The 21,052-nt window shown below is 40.2% G+C and overlaps 1 protein-coding gene across 1 annotated transcript in view; it reads right to left on the reverse strand.

Moving 5' to 3' along the window:
* asic4a (acid-sensing (proton-gated) ion channel family member 4a) overlaps window positions 1–21,052 on the reverse strand; it is a 91,655-nt gene that overhangs the window by 43,754 nt on the left and 26,849 nt on the right.

Consider the following 21,052-nt stretch of genomic DNA (forward strand, 5'->3'; position numbering starts at 1 on the left):
GCAAAGAAACACTGGAAGTCATTGGCCTTCTATCTGATAAAACTTTGGCAAACCAAACAGCTGTCAACTACCCCCAGGCCGTAAAGAAACAAGAAAAATCCCACATGGGCATACATTTTAGCAAGCATGCCTATTTGGAAAAAAAAACAGAAGCATGGAATTCTATTTGAACCCCCCAAACTCACCAAATTTTGCTCAGGGGTTGATTAGTAAGACAGAAAATAGCACAAAGGCAGCTAGTATGAAGGGCCCAAGCTCAACTCAAATGATTTAAAAGCACAAAAACTGACCCCCCCGAAGGGGGGAAAAAAACCAAAAACTTTGATGTGACTTCCACTTGACCTTACAACCACCATTTAGGTTTCAGCCTTGGATCCAACCATCTTTTCTCGAGGGCAACATGTAACAAACAGCCTTTTCCAATGCAAATGGAGAGAGTTCTGTATTCCTGATTTGAGAACAGTAATTAAAAAATTGCATAAAGGGACGAACGATGATTTCCCCTTCCTTTTTATTTTCCCCCATACGGGGTCCTTATCCACTCCTAAAATAACCTTTCACCATCAAAATTTGGCTTCCTTTGTATGTCTTCTATTACAAAATTTACATCCATCAGTTATTTGTCTAATATGTCATCTCCCAAATGCTAATTACTCAGTGGATAACTTCCATAACTTTGAGACTAATGTGAGACCATATCTGAAGGGACTTATTTCAAACTGTGACGGTTCTAAAAGCTAAATATAATGCAACAACTTACATAAAAATATTCAATCAAGTTAAGGTGGAAAACTTGATCAATCTTTATTAATAACGCTGTCAGAAGCAATTGGAATACTATAACTAACAGCTTAGATTGACAGTTTGACAAGCAGTTTCTAACACAACCTAATTTTGCATAACAATTTCTGACACAACACGAGGAAGAGTAACAATTGTTGGCAGGTAAGATGCACTGTTTTGGACTTTTGGACCTAATTAAAATAACTTGGCATCTTTGCTTTTCCAACAATATATTCATGCAGAAAATGGGCAACCCTTAGCTACGATACTGAAAGAAATAAACAGACCAAGAAAACAAATTCGCATTCCAAGCCTCAGGCTACAAAAACAATTACCAGAAAATCCATTTATACATATACAGCTTCCTATTCTTTTAATGACTCTATTAATGATAACATTCTTTTGACTGGCCAAAGTCCCAACTCTATTGTTCGTTTTGTTTCTTTTATAGAGCAAAATGAGGGGAAACATTTTGAGATAAACTGCCTGTTGTCTTTACAGAGTAAATCTGCAATAAAACAGCAGTTATGCATCAGAATGTGTGAAATGTTGGAGAACCCAGTCGATACTTTGTATGTTTACACATCCAAAGGCAGGCAACAGGAGTTCCTAATCTGTGCTTGTATCGAACTACAATTTCTGGAGGTGATTCACTGACAATGTTGCTCCGGCAGCTTTAACAGGCTCACAGTCTCTGAGCCTTTTCATAAAAATGAGATTGGCAGATATGAAAATATGTCCTCTGTCCTGGAAAATCCCCCTAAGTACTGTCAGTGTCCACAAATAGTTATTTTAAACCATTCCAAGAACTATAAGCCCCAGGAACGAATTTGGGGACCACATTTTCCTTCAGTGTATTTGTTTTTGTGTTTCCACTGCATCTGAAAAAGTGTAGAGATTGAGCAAATGAGACTGCTGTACTATGAAAAAGCAGCTGGGTGTTGGCTTGCACGATTAATTGTTATAAAACCGCGATCTCGATTCACCCTGTTCACAAATAAATTTTTAATTAACACATTTAAAAAAAAAAGTTATATATCTATTTTTTTAAATTACTTTGATTCGCATTAAATTTTACGAGCCGACTGCATCACAAACGCTACCACTTTCTTCTGTGAGTTTTAAACATAGACTGTATAAAATAGGTTTTAAAGCGCTCCCGAGTGCTGCAATGCTCTCCCTTGTCTTCATTGGAGCCTCTATGTTTACAGGCTTCTGGTGATGCGCATTGTGCTATAGGTGCCAAAGGTTTGGTACTGCCAATTTGTTTTTGTCATGGTTCATCTGTGCAATAAACATTACACTTTGTGAGAAAAAAATCTTGACCGAGAATTGTGATATCAATTCTAAACTAAAACACTGTGATTGAAATTTTTCCCCGAATCGTGCAGGCCTAACTGGGTGCTTTCAAAATGTCACTTTAGCATGTGACAAGACATTAACAGAATCATTGAGATATTCTTTGGACAGAACAAAAGACAGGTACAAAGGTAGAAAGGGAGATTGAAAAAAAACAGAGACAGCCATCTCCAAAGTTACTGTCTTTATCAAAAAAGTTATGTTCAAACGCTCTAAAGTATCAAATGCAGAAGTAGTGTGACGTCCAACCCTGCAGTCCCGATAGTTACAAAAAGACAATGACACAGACTTGCTTAATGGGCGTCCCTGGGCGTGCCTCGTCTACTCCTACTATCAATAGTACCAGGCTATTGTCTTGTATCTGCAAGAGGTCTCACAAATCACTTCAGAGGTATAAGTCACAAGAATTATGTTTTTGGATTTAAAAGTATTTATTTATTGATAGAAGTAACAAAATACATGAGATAAAATGCCAAACATATCAGAAATATACAGAAATACGATGTCCTGAAGGGTTTCTGCCATCTTGAATGACTTTCTTTGACTCGAGCAACCAACGTACATAAGTCAAGCTGCCCTCACTGTGATCGCTTTGTCGCATCGCTCAGCATTTGCATTAAGGAGACTCATTGTCTATTTTGGCACAAAAAACGATAACTAACTAAAACTGTAATGTCTGTTCCCAAAACTAACACAAAATCAAATAATATTATCCAGTAAATGTCCTTAGTTTTCGTCTTTGTCAGTGTCTTTCATTGAGCAAATAACGTTATAAAAATATGTGGACAATTTATTAAAGGGAAAAATACCACGAATTTGAAAGTACATTTGAGAAGTGCACCCAAGGAGGTTAACCTAGCTTACCTTAACATACTACATAAATCTTAAAGCTGCAAGCAGCGTTGGATGGGCCCTAGCGCCTTAGGTATACTGGCGGACACTTCTCCTTGCGACCGTGCATTTGCGCGGCACTCAGACACTGCAAAATGTTACCAATGAAAAAGGAACTTCTTGCTGGATTAAAGGATACCTCACTCAAGACTCTACGTCGTACAGTTCATCAGATGTGAATGGGGGTGTGGGTGTGGCCAAAGAACAGGGGTCGGGGCAAATCTTTACCAATAAAAAAGGAAGTCTCTGGTGAGTTTATTGATACTTCACATAAGACTCTACCATAACCGCGTCACCAGTTATGAAAGGGGGCATGGTTTATGCATAGGGGGCGGGCCAAACCATCACCAATGAAGAAGGAACTCTCTGCTGACACAATACTGTATTTCTTCCTTTGTTGAAAGCCCCACCTAGCAGTGTTAATGTATAGTTGATGGCTAATGACAAGTGTATTAAGTGATCATGGGATTTTAATGGCCACTTATCCCTGGCTGTCAAAGGCAGAGTCTACAGAAAGCCGCTGGGAGCTGGTACAGCAGCTGTTTGTCTCTGCCAAATGGGCAGCTTTCTGCTCTTGGACTCCCAGTTTCTTCCCAATTAAACACTATGCCCATTAGTAAATAATGAAGCTCATGAAATCCATTAATCCCTATTTTTACTCTTATCAAACCCTGCTCCCTGTGATAACAGCAGTTTTTTTTTTAATTAAGAGTTTGCCAAAATAATCAGCCATCACCATTTTCACATTTCAAAAACAAAGGGTCTATCAAAGCAAAGCATTGGAATTATAGATAATGGTCCTACTTTCATTCAGAATAATGACAATTTGGAATTCACATAACAAAAACTGAAATGTTTGCCTTTCAAAAAATATACCTTTGAAAAGAAATCCTAATTGTAAGAGCCTGCACTGTCTGTTGATTTAGTGTCATGCATCTGTAGAGAAACAGCAAACATGTCCTTGCACTGTCCAATATGTATAAGGATCATTGGCTTTACATTGGACAAATAATGGCATGGATGTGTTTGTTGTAAAATAACGAGAAGGTGAGATGAGGAGGCTGTGTATCTTGGAGAAAAAAAAGTAAGAATGCATATTCTCTCTCCCTTTCCTTCGGCAAAAAACATTTCTCACCGCGATTCTCGTGAGGGACCTTCTAAAACACATCCAACACCCACATAACTTCCATTTAAGATCTTCACCTCAGCTAGTAATATCATAAACACTTCACAGTATCCTGCCCTTATGTTTTGTCTTTTGTAACTGCTGTTGTGATTACCCCTGAGGCACCCATCCTCTGTGAGCTCTTGGCTGGAATCCCCATACGGATCTTTTTACATAATGGTGGTTGGACAACGGTAAGCTACAGGTCGCTCAGCCCATGTTTGGCTCACATCCACACCCTCTGAAAAACATTATACAATATCAGTGAGTGACATCTATCACTTTACCCTGCATCTATTTATTCTTTGGATCAATTTATTCCTTTTCTCTTGGTAACTTCACACATCTCATCAAGTCATTTTTGAAATGCCAGTGGTTTTATTGATTTCAATTAACGCAGTTCATATCCCTTGGGTGAGGCCAAAGCCACATTGGCCAGGACATTTAAACACTAAGATTGCCTAACACACTTCAGTGCCCTTAGAGATCATTGTGACCACACAGTCTTTTGGTGCACTTCAGTGTTATTTTCTTCAGCTGAGCAGTAGTATACTGTATGTAGATCTTGAACCCAACATGCATTTCTTCCCCTCAGTGACCTTCATTCCAACTTTTCCACCTACCTGACAACCTGAGGAGCAGCTCTATAGTGGTGCCTCAGGTCCATTTGAAAAACAAGAGATGATCGACTCATTCCCTGTAGGATAGCAGAGGGAACCAGAGAGCCGGGCCTCTTCTGAAGGCACAAAGCACTAAGAGCCATTCGATGGTCCAGGGGACATACTTGAATGTCATGTTGGATTACATCACACATACTGGGAATAAGGTCAGCATCAAAATGTGTGGAAGACCTCAGTGGCAACAAGGACGAAGCTGATTCAAGATGGGGGATTATTAGACAACCACAGCTCCCTCCCAAGGATAGAGAGTTGCACTTAAAAAGAAAATGTCTCTGTTTCTTAGTGAATTGAGCTACAGCCAAAAAAGGGCCAGAGTATGTTGTAATTACCCCAGGCATTCTTGCCAATGGAAAAGTTGTTAGGCTTACAGTCAAATTCCTCATCCCTTGCATATAGTGTAAAATGCTTTCCCTACCAATAATCTCCGTGGCAACATGCAATCGGGACTGTATTATCAATTGTGCGCTGGGTTTAAAATTAGATCAACATTTACTGGATAACCTGGTTTTTAATTTAGGACCCAAGATAGAGCTCAACAGACTATTTATTAACAAAGTACTTAATAATGTAGCTATATAAAAAGTGTCTATGTAAGTGAAATATGTACCAAATCTTGGGCTGTTAAGTTTTGCATGAATTGGTGCTTATTGCCTCATAAACAGTAAGGCATGTGTAAATGATAATGGAACATGAGATAATAATGTAATAACTAATAGTTATGTTGTTTAAATTTGGCTTACCTACATTGTCAAATGAAAAAAAAAATTAATTGATGTATAACCTGAATGCTATAATTTTGATTAAAGCTGCAGGCTTTTTTGTGTCATTGGGTAAAAAGTCCATAATAACCTTTCAATATATTGTCATTCAAGTGGTCCGACTTTAGTAAAATCTAGCCTATGACGGCAGACTTTGGCCAATCACAGATGATTTCAGAAAGACGGCAGACGGTAAAAGCCTGATTCACTAGAAAATCCTGCAGAAAAGAGAGTTAAAAAGAGAGTCTGACAATTAACACAATAAAACCTGTGTTTATATCAGTGAAGCCATTCAGAAATGGAAAGGAAGTGTTGCTAATAGTTTAGCCTTCTGCTTACCGTACCCAAAGGCTCACATCTGCGGCTAATTCAAGTTTGTGTTTATGAAGCTAGCTAGAGCCTTGAATTAATATGAATCAAATTCAATGTAAATATTTGAATCGATTTTAATCAAGTTCTATGTAAATTTACTAAAAAACAATACTGGCTACAACTATGGCTGTTATGTACATAGAATACAAATCAATCAAGACTCTTTGGCAGCTTTATCCAACTAGACAAGAGCAGGACCATTAAAGTCATTCATAAAATTGCTAAATCACCAGAAAATCCCAGCAGGGTGCTTCTCTGTCCCCTGGGTTGTTCTTCTGACCGATTGTGTGATGATCATGCCTCTGAGCTGCCAAGATCAAGCACAGAGCAGTACGTGCCCCACCTAGCAAGAGCATCTCTGGGAATGCTTTTGTCAGCAACATGTGAGCACCTTTGTTAAATGTCAGCTAACAAGGCTAAAAAAAACAAAAAAAGAAGTGCATGCAAACACAAGCTTATTAAGACATACTGTCATCTCCCTGGCCTCCAGCTGTATTACTGGAAATTTGTATAGAGAATTTAGCCAGGGAGAAAGTCAATGAAGTGATGATGAAAATGAGTCCCACTGATGCAGCTGATTGATTTTTTTCAGTGATAAATGGCAGGTGCGTAGGGAGTACTTGCCAGCTCTACACAAATTGTGGAAGGTATGGGGAATCGTTTTCACGCTACCTGAATTTATCTTTGAAAGTGAGGAGATATTGCTGTTTGCCTTAAGTTGAAGAAGTGTTTTGACCCCGACTGAAAAATTGGAACCAATCGTAGATAAGTAAAAACTCACATTGGGTTTATTTTTTTAGCGATTATCTTTAATTGCCATTAAAAAAATAGAAAGGTGGTATGACAGAACATAGGAATTGTATTTAAGATAAAAATATCCAGAGAGGTCTGAGCGCTTTGGCAGGCAGCTCCGGAGCCAAGCATTTAGACACAGAATTGATATTGACACTACAACCTGAGTAAGGGTTAACAGAAGCCTGAGTAAATACAGCACCAAAACAGCATTGAGATAATGTCTGTAGTCATCCATAACTGCCTTCTTCAAAATTCTGCAAAATCAGGACCTAAACCTTGGCATCTTCCAGCAATAAGCAGCTGAATCGAGTGCTTCTCAGATTAAGGACAGTGAACTAGTACTTTAACACATCTATCGCTTTGCAGTTTTTACTAGTGCAAAAAGACCAGGGTTTTGACTGATCGGCTGTGTCTTCATTGTCTTCAGAATGCACAAAGACATAAGTAAAATTCAAATTTTAAACACTTTCTGGCTGTTTGCTCTGATAGCAGCAGGACCTTAAGGGCAACAAACATTAAATATGTCATTAAATGTGGCTGTCGTCCACATCTGCACGATAGACCATATAAGAAACAAAAGAAGTGGTTAAAGAGGTATTACATCTATCTAATATTACACTTCCATTAAGTTACGGGACTAAAATGATCAAAATAGAAGTAGCAGAAGCCAAGATAGTCTGACTTTTAGTCCAAAGTACTGGATCCTAAACTTCCCATAATGCAGCTCAATAGTGTAAATTGTAAAGATTTGAAGTCTCAAGTCCAACCAAGCCAACCGTAACCCTGGTGAAATCGCTGTGACATCATCTGAGTTAGTTCTTTAAGAATATACTCCATCAGAAGTGCTTGTCGGATGGCCGAATATCTTAGGAAACCCCCCCCCTCCTCCTACACCTTTCCGATGTTGGATTAGGGGGGACAGTGTCTGACCTTCTTCTTGTACTTTACCAAACTGATGATTCGAGCTGTGCAGAGATAGGAAAAGAGCATAGTTTGAACTTCTCTCTTTTTTCATTTTATACAAAACTATTTGTGGCGAATTTCTTGTGAGCAGCCAAGTTAAACACTTTGACTGTCTTTCAGGGCAGACTGTACCTAAAATATGAGCAGTTGTACCCATATTTACAAAGATATCATGACTGTAGTAATACTAATTAATATTAAATAATAATAATACTAATTGTTATTAATTATTATTAATTATTAGTTTCTGGAACGTCAATGCTGAGAAAAGTGGTGTCTCTTGACGTGATAATGTGCAGCAACTCAGAATGACATGCTCACATAATATCAGAATATTATGTGCGCATGTCATGTTTTTAGCCCTAATTCCCAAAAAGATTATGTATTATTCCGACATTTTGACTAAGCTGTTTACATGGCTAATAAAAGTGAATATTCAACAAATTTTGCCATTTCCATGTAGCCATGCAAGTACAGTTTTTTTCAAAGTTTACCAGCGGAGGGGGACTCGTTGGACCGTGCAAACAAAGCGTCCCTCTTTCATTCCTTTAACCAGCTTTTTGAAAAGTGTGGCGTAGCAATGTGTGCACATCAAAACCTGTTGATATCCAAGTCTTTGATAATGTTTAAAAGTAGCTATATTCTCCTGCTTATCGGGACTGTAGGCTTGCAAACGGTTCGCTGGTTGGTTTGTGTACTGCAACCATAGCAACGCCAAGAGCTGACCATGAGCCGTAAACAGGCAAGAGGCCGTAAACTGTGGTAAAAACCCTGATCGAGACGCATTTTCTGAATGCGCTGTATTCTTGTCTTAAGAAGGCTTCTAAAACCCGAATAACACTGGAATATCCCACGTCTTAATCGGAAAATGCTATATTCTGGAAAAGGCCTTATTCTGAATATCCAACACGGAATATGCTGTTTGCATGATCTGTATCAAATTCGGAATATTGTCATACTCGGATAATAAAATAATAAAATATTGGTGTGCATGTAAACATACTCAATGACTTTTTAAGATTGCCGCAGATGTGTGTGGGTTCACATCGAAATCAACAGGTGCCAAGATCATCTCATCAACTGCAAGGAATGTTCTACGATATTCATAGTCCGAAAAACGTATAATTATGTGACTCCTGACAATAACACATAGTGGGTACCAACTTTACATTTTTACAGCCACAAAATAATCAGCATGTTCATTCTACGTAAACCTGTTTGAACTACTGTATATCTTTCTTAAATGACTGTTGCAAGCTTTCAGTCAGCCTCATGGCTATAAATAAGCAGTGAGACAGATTTATGTAAAAAACAGAGAGAAAGCATCTCTAATGGCAACATGTTTCCAGCTGTTTTTTTCACTGGAGTGGAGAAGGAGGTAAGTGGTGAGAGGAGGGGGATGAACAGATGAACTGATGGCCTTTTGCTGTGTTTTACAGGACTACAGCCTGGCCAGGATTGTTCTCTGTGTCCCAGAAGACACAAATCAGCTGCCGGAGGCCAATGTTAATTAGAGCCTGTCAGCAGAGCAGCCTTTAAAAAAGGGTCAGAGAAAAGGTCAGTGTGCTATATTGTAATTATTTTACATGTTTAAACCACAGCCTGTTTTTCTCTCAGAAACCTGACACCAACATAATCTAATGATCTTTTTTCACAGGTGGAATTTTGTCTAACTACATAATAGAAAAGGGAGCTTCACCCTCATTCATTTTGATAAAACTAAGATTCATTATCTAAAACTGAGTCTGAAAAACAATTTAACTGTTGTTGAATGCCAGTTGACTCATACAGTCTTTGTGATGGATGACTTTTGAATAAATAAAATATTAGCTGTGTACTGGAACTGAACTGATGAAAATAATGTATTTATGAGACTATCCCTCACAAGAAGAAGAAATGACAGCATTTGTCATTTGTTCAAAAACCTGACAAAACCAATGTGAACCAGACCTCTAGCTCCTACCTCACGATTTACATCCAATGCCAGTTCTGCATGAAGTAGAGTTTCTATAGAACATAAGCTTAAACCTTTTGAAAATTCAAATTCAAATTAATTAAATAAAATTAATAATATTTAGATCTGGAAGGGACTGAAAAGTGCTGTTGGGATTTGTAAGGCTGTTGTTGTTCAGATTGGAGAAGTTCTTGTTTTGTATTTCTGACTACATAGGGTTTTTTGTCAACTAATTACATCCCTTTATGATAATCAGATTAATTGCTACATTTTTTATAGCATTATAAAAAATTTCAAACTCCACATACATAAAATCAGTATAAATCTTCAGTTGTGTAACAGGCATGCAGAGAAGAGGAAGAAATTCAGCCTTGTTTCATAGATGTCTCTGTTGTGGGGTGAGCCGATGACAACTCATTCGGATGCTGTTAACCCACAATACATCAGGTGACACCTGTCTGTTCTGTGCTCCTGACCTTCCTATTTTGTCCTCGACCTGCTCCTGTCTATCCTCCCTGGCAGTGTCAGACAGAAATCTCCCAGGGCCAAACTGTGCCACGTCCATTCACTGCTTCCACCCCGTCAACCAGCAAACATCTTCAGATTGGATTGCCTGACCCAACCCCAACCCCACCCCCACAGCTAAAAAAATCCCCTCCCCCTACACAGACAGGTAGAAATGTGTGTCTGTGTCTGCTTGACATTCATCACACCTGATTCCTCTCTTGTATCCACTAAACAATGTAGCAGAGATAATACAGCATTAGAGTCCTGGCCTTCATCATGCTGACATTTGTTACGCCTCGGCAGAGCTGCTGTTTGATCCAGCACATGTTTCAACATCACATCTTTAATCTGTGTAAACACGTCAAAGGCCACCGTGGTTTAGGAGGCAGAGAACTGTACAACGTTGCACGCCGATTGAACCCTAATGGAGATTAGAGTGTATAGTCATGTCACGAGGAGTCAAGACAATAATGTCGTGTGTGTGTGTGTGTGTGTGTGTGTGTGTGTGTGTGTGTTTGTGTGTGTGTCACAGTAATGTGGCTTTAGCAAGTGTTTTTTCCTGTAATATTCAAGTTCTTGTTCAGATTCCTGTGTGCATTCCCAACCCCGGGCTGTTTATCATAGAGCAAATTGTGACGTTTGAAATTGTCATTTTTAATCTGCAGTGCTTCTCCCTATAATGTTCTGTAATCCACTATCCTGTCTATGAGGATTGAGAGGAAGGGGGAAACTCCCGGGGGGACCCTGTCATACGCCTTGTCTAGATCCACAAAACACATGTAGATCGGTTGGGCATAATCCAAGGCTCCCTCCAGGATCCTTGCGAGAATGAAGATCTGATCTATTGTTCCACCGCCAGGATGGAATCCGCATTGTTCCTCTTCAACCCGGAGGCTGAGAAGTGTGATGCCCCTGTAATTGGCAGACACCCTCTGGTCCCCCTTTTTGAAGAGGGGAACCACCACCCCGGTCTGCCACTCTCTAGGCACCGTCCCCAACCTTCACGCAAAGAGGCGTGTCAACCAAGCACAGCCCCTCTACACCCAGAGCTTTCAGCATTTCTGTGCATATCTCATCAATCCCTGGGGCTTTGCCGCTGTGGAGTTGTTGGACTACCTCAGCAACTTCCACCAGGGCAATTGACAACAATCCCCCATCATCCTCCACCTCTGCCTCTACCACAAAGGGCGTGTTAGCTGGATTTAGGAGTTCTTCAAAGTGCTCCTTCCACCGCCCTATTACCTCTTCAGTTGAGGTCAACAACGTCCCATCCTTACTGTACAGAGCTTGGATGGTTCCCCGCTTCCCCCTCCTGAGGTAGCGAACGGTTTTCCAGAAGAACCTTGGTGCCGACCGAAAGTCCTTCTCCATATTTTCTCAGAACTCCTCCCACACCCGCTGCTTTGCCTCTGTCACGGCAGAGGCTGCATCCCTTTGGGCCCTTTGGTACCTTGCAACTGCCTCTGGATCCCTCCGGGATAACAAATCCTGGAAAGACTAAGACCCTAAAACCACAGCTCCCCACCACAGCTTTAGCAATAGAAACTTTAAGCATTGTCTAATCAGGTCCGATGCCCCCAGCCTCCACAGGGATGCACAAAAAGCTCAGACTGAGGTGTGAGTTGGAAGTTTGTCAAACAGGGGTCTCCTCCAAATGTTCCCATTTTATCTGCACTACCCGTTTGGGCTTACCAGGTCTGTCCAGAGGTCTGTCTTACCCCACCCCCTGACCCAACTCACCACAAGATGGTGATCAGTTGACAGCTCCACCCCTCTTTTTACTAGAGTGTCCAAAACATACAGCCTCAGATCAGATAAAACCATTATAAAATCGATCATTGACCTTCGGCCTAGGGTGCTCTGGTACCAAGTACAATTATGAGCATCCCTATGTTTGAACATGGTGTTTGTTATAGACAATCCATGACTAGCACAGAAGTCCAACAACAGACAACCACTCTGGTTTCAGGGAGGACGTTCCTCCCAATCACGCCTCTCTATGTATCTCCATCATTGCCCACGTGTGCGTTGAAGTACCCCAGCAGAACTATGGTGTCCCCCACTGGAGCCCCATTCAGGACTCCATTCAAGGTCTCTAAGAAGGCTGAATACTCCAAACTCTTGTTTGGTGTATATACATAAACAGTCAGAGTTCCCCCTCATCACCAACAGGCGTAGAGAGGCGACCCCGCTCAGCAGGGGCTTGTAAGTATCCCCACACTCGCCTGGCGCCTCACACCCTGGACAACTCCGGAGTAGGTCAGAGTCCAAACCCTATCCAGGAGTATGGTTCCAGAACCGAGACTGTGCATAGAGGTAAGCCCCACCAGATCCAACTGGTAGCGCTCCATCTCCCGCACAAGTTCCGCCTCCTTGCCCCACAGAGAGGTGACATTCCACGTCCCCAGTGCCAGCCTGTGCCACCTGGCTCTGGTCTGTCGAGGCTCCTGACCTTCGCCACCACCCATGTGGCAGACGACCCCAGCGGTTCCTCCTGCTGGGCCCATGGGATGGAGAGAGGGGTGCCACGTAGCTTGTTCGGGCTGCGCCTCGCTGTGCTCCGTGGCAAACCCAGCCACAAGGCGCTCGCTGACAAGGCCTCCATCTGGGCCTGACTCCAGACAGGGGCCCCGGGCTTCCACTAGGCAGGGTCATTCCATCTCTAACTCATTGGCTCATAAGGTTTTTGAACCATTCTTTGTCTGGCCGCTTACCTGAGACCACTTTGCCATGGGAGACCCTACCAGGAACACAAAGTGCCAGAGAACACAGCCCTCAGGTTCATAGGAACACACAAACCTCTTCCCATGATAAGCTGATGGTTCCCGGAGAGGAAGTACACATGTCAAATAAAATTTAAAGACAGAAATCCATAATGGAAATCCCTGTTCACATTAACTAGGCAAAGAAAGTGTACAAAAGACACACAGATTTCGTTGGAATTAGAATATGGACAGTACATTTTTCAACACGCTGCTGTCCACCATCTCTCTAATGTCTGCTGCCAGCAACAGTGGGCATTTGTGTATAATGACTAATGACTGGGATGGTGATAACAGACATAACATTTTTTCAAGATGATGTAGTGCTGATTGATATTCTCAAATGTCTGAGGTCAATGCTGAGATTAACCACAGGGCCAAACATCCACAATGAGCTATTTCCTTTAAAACTGTACTTAATTTGTACTGTTAGTTAATGCTGCTAAGTTGTCTCAGGGTGGATCTTTCTTATTTAAACAGATGTACAGGTTGTGACAGTATTGTGTTCTTACCAGCAAAGGAAACAGTACAGATGAGGTAAAAAATAAAACCACATAAAATCACACGGACCCTTAAAATAAAGACCACAGCGCCGATAAGTCTAAGCCCGGCTGAGACCTGACAGTGGATTCAAGTTAGCATATCTGCCCAAAAGCACCCGATAGCACAGTTTTTCACTGACCAGAGATAGTGTGCATCTCTCTTTGAGCGGCACGGTAAGATGAGAACATCAGTCAGAACAGAGTCTCTGTTTGAGATAATCAATTTTTACAGTAAAAAATAAGAGGCTTGTACTGTCAGTTTCACCATTTAATGTGATCGTTCCCCATATTGAAAATGGGAGCATTTAAAATAAACACAAAATGAAGACATGTAACCACAGATTCTCAGTGACAATAAAACCAATCTTGAACCAAAAACAAAATGCCTTATTTGAGAAATTCATTTGGTCTGCTACTTCGCTCGACAGAAAAATCATGAAATTAATTGGATCGATAGCCATGCAATTTTGATTTTATTTTGGTTCTGATTTCATTTTTAGTTACCGATTAAAAGGATGTTATTCTGAATCTTTAGCTGCACTAAATCTAAGAGTATGAATATTATCAGTTCTTTTAGCTGACATGATTTGAAAACTTTAAATTAAATGGTAAAATACGTCAGAATAAAAATTACAGGTTTAATTCTATTATTGAGTATGACTATTCAATGATTCAGACCAGCACATTGATGATGTGCTTATTATATGTCTCAGTGGCAATCTGTTTAAAATTACCTCATTATGTTGATGACCAAATCAAGTGCACCCCTGGGCCCCATGAACTCCTCCTTAGATAGTGCTTATGCCAAGTCACGGGCTACCAGTGCCGTCATGTTAGACCTGATGAGAGCCGTAGGGCATCTAGTACTACATGTATAGCAGCTGAGCCATGCCACAATATTAATTTCGTTAAAGCCCTCCTCGTTCGGCTGCCTGATCTCCTTATTAGGATCACAAACAGGTGAGGCTTCGGCCTCCTTTACCCATTCTAAATGTGTTGAGTGTGCAATGGGCTAACTAATTAGACGTTTTCCAAAAATGCACTCATTTAATTCATAAAATCACAATGGAAATTTGCGTGTTACCATTAATAATTCCATAATCTTTTCGGCATATATGAGCCATGTGATTCTTGTTTTTGTTGCATTTAAAACAGAAGTTAGAGTATTGGAATTGAATAACATATTTCCTTTGTGCAGGAAGGATGTATGGGGAAAACAACCTGGAAGGATAATGACATGCCAATGGATATTCAACCTTTAGTTCTGGTACGACTTTGGATTTGCTAGTTTAAAGGACAAACCAAACCTTGACGGCAAAACTGCTTGTAAATTAATGGCAAGGTTTTTGTTTAAAAAGTTTTGGACTTTCCATGATCTTGAGTAAATGTCGAATTTACCTAGGTCATTACAGTGTAAATATGCAACATCAGTAACGTGAGAGTTTTTTTTTTTTCTATAGTATTATTTTGAAATGTATGCACTGCAGTCTGGATAAGGTCTAAAATAATTAGTATTCTAAGCTCAGACAACCTGATTATGTTTATGTGCATAACAGAGTAATAAAACAGTATTCATTATCATCACCATTATGTCTCGCGGTAATCCGTCCAACATGCAGGCACATCTTCCCACAACAGAGATTTAAATGTTGATAAACAAAAGGCAAGCAGTGACTTTTTACCTGACAACAGACTTTGGAAATATGCCTGCAAGGTTTGATTTTTTGGCATTTTATTTAAAGAGCATTTTACATCCTACGTACCTTCCAGTAACACTTTGAGTTGTTGATGTGCACAGACTGTAGTGTGCCTGAACAACAACGTAGGTCAAAATCCCATCAAAAGCTTTCAAGGAGTATTGAGTTAATATTCTCATCATTTGTTTACCTACATTAGCTTGAATGGTTATTCACCCTTTATTTCACTCAATTTTCTTAGTGCTTTGTTTGGGCTGAACTGTACCAGAGTGAATGCTTTCACGCAAAACATGTAAGTGGCCACCCAAGTTCTTATTGATTAGGCTACAGCACACTGAAAGATCAGACACTCACAATCTTTTGACCCAAAATCAAAAGCAGTCAAATACTGAAACTTATCCCACTGTACTATAAAACAACTCATATAGGTGAAAACGTTTTACAAATACCAACAAAACAGTCAAATAAAGGAACCATTTGGCAGTGGTCTTAAATATACAACTGATATTTTAAAATAGTAAAGGTTAAAACCACTTCCAAACACAAAAAAAAAAAACAGGACATGCACAAAGTTGTCAAAACTGAGTCTTCAGCAGCTATATTGAATGCAGGTTTTTAAAAAGACGGTGTTGAGAACCACCTAGATAATTCTGACCATCATTAACCTCTGGCTGACCCTAATTCAGCTTTACAATCCCCTGGATTCTGAGGATTAATGCTACATTTAAATAATTAGGGTCAGCAATGGACAAACACTGCATATATAAAACCCAAGCTGACATGACCGCTATTGCATTTAATAAGACTGTGCCGCCACAATGAGCTGTTATCCTATATGGAACTGGTGGATAAAAATGTGGCAGGAAATAACACGTTGATTAGCTATTTTATGTGGCAAGCTGTTCTGTTTTTATTACAGCCCACATGTACTGAATGGCATTCACATACAAATGCATTTTAAAAGGAGCACAGTCTTAAAGTCAGCAGTTGGTATGCATTATAACAATAATTTACCAAATAGTGGTTCTCATTTATCAGTATTTGAAAAGCAAAGCCCAAGCAAAAGCAAAAGCATTATTACACATTTCGTGTAAGGGGCGGATGCAGGTTTGCAACAGTTTGTTGATCAAATTGAAAGATCACAGAATAAAAAAACTTCTAAAAACACTACCTGCGTAGCACTAAAGCTGATAAACATAGTGGAGGTAGTAGCAGCTAGGTATTAGATTCCCTAAGGAGGTGGTAGAGATGAAAACATGGCAAAAGTTAGTCAATTTTGGACATTAGCATTCCAAATGTGTGGTAATGTTATTTGATGAATGTGTAAATTTGTTTATAAAGTTATATGTCAACATTGTGTTGAAAGCTGCTCCTGGTGCACCCATGTGGCCTAAAGGTACCCTGGTCAGTAGCACAATGAAGCAATTTTTTGTTTGTATCTCGTGCACGAGGATGGTCTTGCACATTCCTGCAGATGGTTTCACACTATACCACTGATTGACAGCTGGTGGTGGTCACATGCCAAGAAATGTAGCAATGTGCCAATTTAGGTATGGAAGAAGAAGACGGCTGGCAAGCAAACAAACAATAATGTAAACGACGTAAGTTTCAAAATCTTCAAAAAATCTTTTATCGTGTTTATTAGTCCTCAAAGACACACATCATGCATTCTGGTGAGAAAAACTAAATGTAATCAAAAAGACTCAAAGATACCTTTAATAGACGACCCATTTATTGTCACCATGCACAAATGTAAATATTAGAACTAAATGTTTGACTACCATATAAGTTAAAAACCCTCTTGAGAGTTTAAACAACTTACTACTAGCCACATGCATGCACTGTAGCAGATAGTGTTAAGACACAAGGCATACAGAATATTTATGTACTGAATGTAAAATATCCCTGTACGTAACAAAAGGCGTTATTTCCACCTTCATCAATCCACTAGCATCCATGACACTGAATCTTAATTACCACCTGCTGTCAGTGTTTTGGATCATCGTAATGTACAGCAATAAATGCTATTTAAATCCAATGGGCTCTGCAGCTGATCTACATTACACAATGTCAGGTGTGTGCTTTGGGGGATAAGCCGCATCCTTTAGAACTTTAAACTCAATGTAAATTTGTTATAAGTTGCCTTAAAAGACTAGGTGCACCTCTGCGTCCTAAGAAGGCAGAGGAGCCTTCTTTATTACGCTGCAAAGGGTGAGAATTACTGTTGCAGAAAAAAGATGACACTTCAAATAGATCTATGCATTGGAAAACACAATCTGAAAATCTGACAAATACTTTAGGCTGCTTAAGAAGTGCTAATTAGGAATATTGATCCAATACAATAATGTATAAAAACAGAGAGCCTGTCTCTGACTGTGAGACTGAGGGTGCCAGCTCACCACTTTTGTGAAGGCCATTTCTCCCTGAAAGCTTTGATGGTATAACGCCTGCTTTGTTTGGAGTGTGTATGTGTGTGTGTGTGTGTGTGTGTGTGTGTGCATGCGTGTGTGTGTGAAAGAGAAGGGTGTGTGGTTGGTAAACATTTCTCCTCTCTTTTTTCTTTCTTTCTGTACCTCTTTCTTTGGTCACAGCATACGTCTTTGCTACTATTGGAAGTTAAAATCAGCGTTGCCTTTGGCTCTAATGGCAGAGTGAGTGACAGGTCACTGACAGGAAACAAATGTGAGCCTTCATCACACTGGGCATCCACATAAACACTTGGCAACCCCAGGGCCACGCTTTGAATTGCTAATTCATTTGTGATGAGGACGAAAGGGAACCTATTTTGAGGGGGGAAACTGTGGGTGTCACATAGTCTACCCCAGCTACCATTAACAAAGTCATCAATTCAGTGTGTTTTTTACTTCCCCCACAGCTCCCAGACAGAATGGACAGTTTTCTGTTTTCAACAACATTGATCAGCCTCTCAACTGCCAGGACTTGAGATATTAGGGGCAAAATGATCAGATAGGCTTTGAGAAATGGCTCACCGCTGGGAGGCTTTGATTGACTTTGCTTGGAGGGGGAAGCCCGCATTAGATCTACATCCAGGTCTCTGTTGATATACTTGTCCATAATGCAGCTGAAAGGACAACATGTATGTATAACAATAATTATGCCTGGTGTGATAACTGAATGCCAAATCAGAGCAACAAGGCCAAGCAACAACTGCCTCCTAAGTTACCACACTGCAAAGGGTATTTTTAAACGGAGTCCAGCACAGTCAGTGGACGTAAACACACAGCGGGGATACATTCACATCAAATAGTGCCTTCAGATAGTACAGTAATGTCCTGCTATTTTTCACAGACGTGTGAATTCACCACAGATTTGCCTCAGTCATGGACTAATGTTGCACACTGCTGAGGGTGAATAGGGGATACACTGGAATAAATATTTGGCGCTATTTTAAAAGAACAGGAAACACTGAAGAATAAAAACTGCCAATTAGATCAATTTATTGGATTATCAAAAGTGCCGGTACGCCACTTTTACCCCTGGGAAACCAACTCAAAAAGACCTGCCATTTAATTTGGAAATTGTAATAAGGCTTTAAAGGTCTTTTCCCCTTGGTTGTCAACAATATTTAAGCAAAAAAATCAATGTTATTGTAATTTATTGGCAAGTTAAAGAAAAATGATATGGGATCCCTGGAAAGGATGTCTTAATCAATATATCCATATTCCTTTACATAAATTCCAAATTGCAAAAAGAGTAAAAACTGGATACAAAGGCCTAGTGCCCCGAGATCATGAACATGAAGCAGGAGCGCGACAGTTTTATGCTTTGTTAGTAAAGGTCAGGCCAGCACATTGACTTATTATATGTCTCAGTGGCAATCTGTTTAAAATTACCTCATTATGTTGATGACCAAATCAAGTGCACCCCTGGGCCCCATGAACTCCTCCTTAGATAGTGCTTATGCCAAGTCACGGGCTACCAGTGCCGTCATGTTAGACCTGATGAGAGCCGTAGGGCATCTAGTACTACATGTATAGCAGCAGAGCCATGCCACAATATTAATTACGTTAAAGCCCTCCTTGTCGGACTGCCTGATCTCCTTATTAGGATCACAAACAGGTGAGGCTTCAGCCTCCTTCACCCATTCTAAATGTGTTTAGAGTGCAATGGGCTGACTAACTGGACGTTTTCCAAAAATGCATTCATTTAATTCATAAAATCATCATCAATCATTATCTTTTCTGCATATAATGTATGAGATATGTAAATAGTGTTTTTGTTGCATTTAAAACAGTAGTAAGAGCATAGGAATTAAATAACACATTTCCTGTGTGCAGGCAGGATATATGAAAGGCCAACACAAGAGAAGATGGGATGCCTGGCCCACTCTGTGTGGGATGTAAACCACTTGTAAGTTTTTCTATTTTGGCTTCAGTGGAAAGCTGCTTTGGATTTTATTTTTGAGGACAGAGCTCCAACATAAGTAAAAGCATTACGGTAAAAGTGTAGATATTGAAGTTTGTACAGGGTAAAGAGATTGTTGTATCAACCAAGCCAAACCAAAAGGCATACATGTTATTCCTATTGTTTAGTGCTACAAAATGCTTAAACTCACATTTGTAATGTCATCAAGTATAAAGTCTGTAACTCAAACCATGGACAATGAATTGGCTTTGAGAGAGAGAGGCTCATGTTCACAAATATTAAACTTTTCTAGACCATGGAAGTAACATAATGGAATTCCCCTGTGTTCCCTGATGCGATCTAAGTGTGAAGCCCAATTTATGGTCCTGCTTTTAATCCATGCCATAGGTACGTATGTTGCTAAGTGTAGATACAGACCCTATGCCGTACCCTATGTTGTAGCCTGACGTGCACCTCTCAAAACACATTGCCGTTACGCAGACCACAACAACTGTGATTGGTCCGCTTGCCTGTGGCTCGATAGCGTTGCATGTCCCCCTACTTATTTCCAGGTTCTCCCTCTCCATGAACAACATGAAATCAAGGACTGGGTTAACTTTTCCTTCTACAGATTTCCAATCGTGGTCAGAAAGCACAGGGGAGACACTTTGTTTCTTCCACCATGGTTACAGAGTCAGTACTTGCTCCAAAGCTAATCCCTCATAAAGAGATACTAGAACGACGCAGACACCGGCACACAAGTATAAACCTCAGGCCAATTACGTAGGCTACGGCGCAAGCTCAGCATAGAGCCCCCGCAGAACCATAAATCCCGCTTTACAAATCAACTCTGACAAATTAATTTACCAAACAATAAGCCACAGTATTTATTTACTCACCAACTGAGGCACCTAAACGCAAGGGGTGTTTGGAGGGAGAGACATGCGGCAATGGTACTGAGTGAGGTGAAAGGAACAGGTAGATGCTTGTGCCCTGAAAACAATGGGAATTTAATAATTTTAGTTTAGTCCACTTTGGCCAGCTAATCCACATGGTCAGCAGTTGCAGCTGCGGCAGTGGTTGTGACGGCAATTAACCACTATAGTTTTAATATTGTTACCCCAAAAAGCTGCAATTGGCACACAGATTGGCACCCCTTCTTGGTGTCATAGCTCATCAAATCTGAATACACATTCATAATATAAATATTTTTTGACTTTTAAAAGATATCGTTAGCCCAATGTCTATTGTGAAAATGCTCAAAAATCTGCTTAGAATTAATGGAATAAAAACACAGTGTTGGACTTTGAAAACTCCTGCGTATAATGCAAAATTTGGGTTTGTTCTTTTGCATGTTAAAATCAGTGGCTCTCAAAGCAAACACCAGGCCAGCATTCAGCTTAATTCACACAAGGAAATACATGGCATTACTTACCATCATCATTTTATACAGTTTCTT

Source organism: Etheostoma spectabile, chromosome 11, assembly GCF_008692095.1.
Source record: "Etheostoma spectabile isolate EspeVRDwgs_2016 chromosome 11, UIUC_Espe_1.0, whole genome shotgun sequence".
Classification (NCBI taxonomy): domain Eukaryota; kingdom Metazoa; phylum Chordata; class Actinopteri; order Perciformes; family Percidae; genus Etheostoma; species Etheostoma spectabile.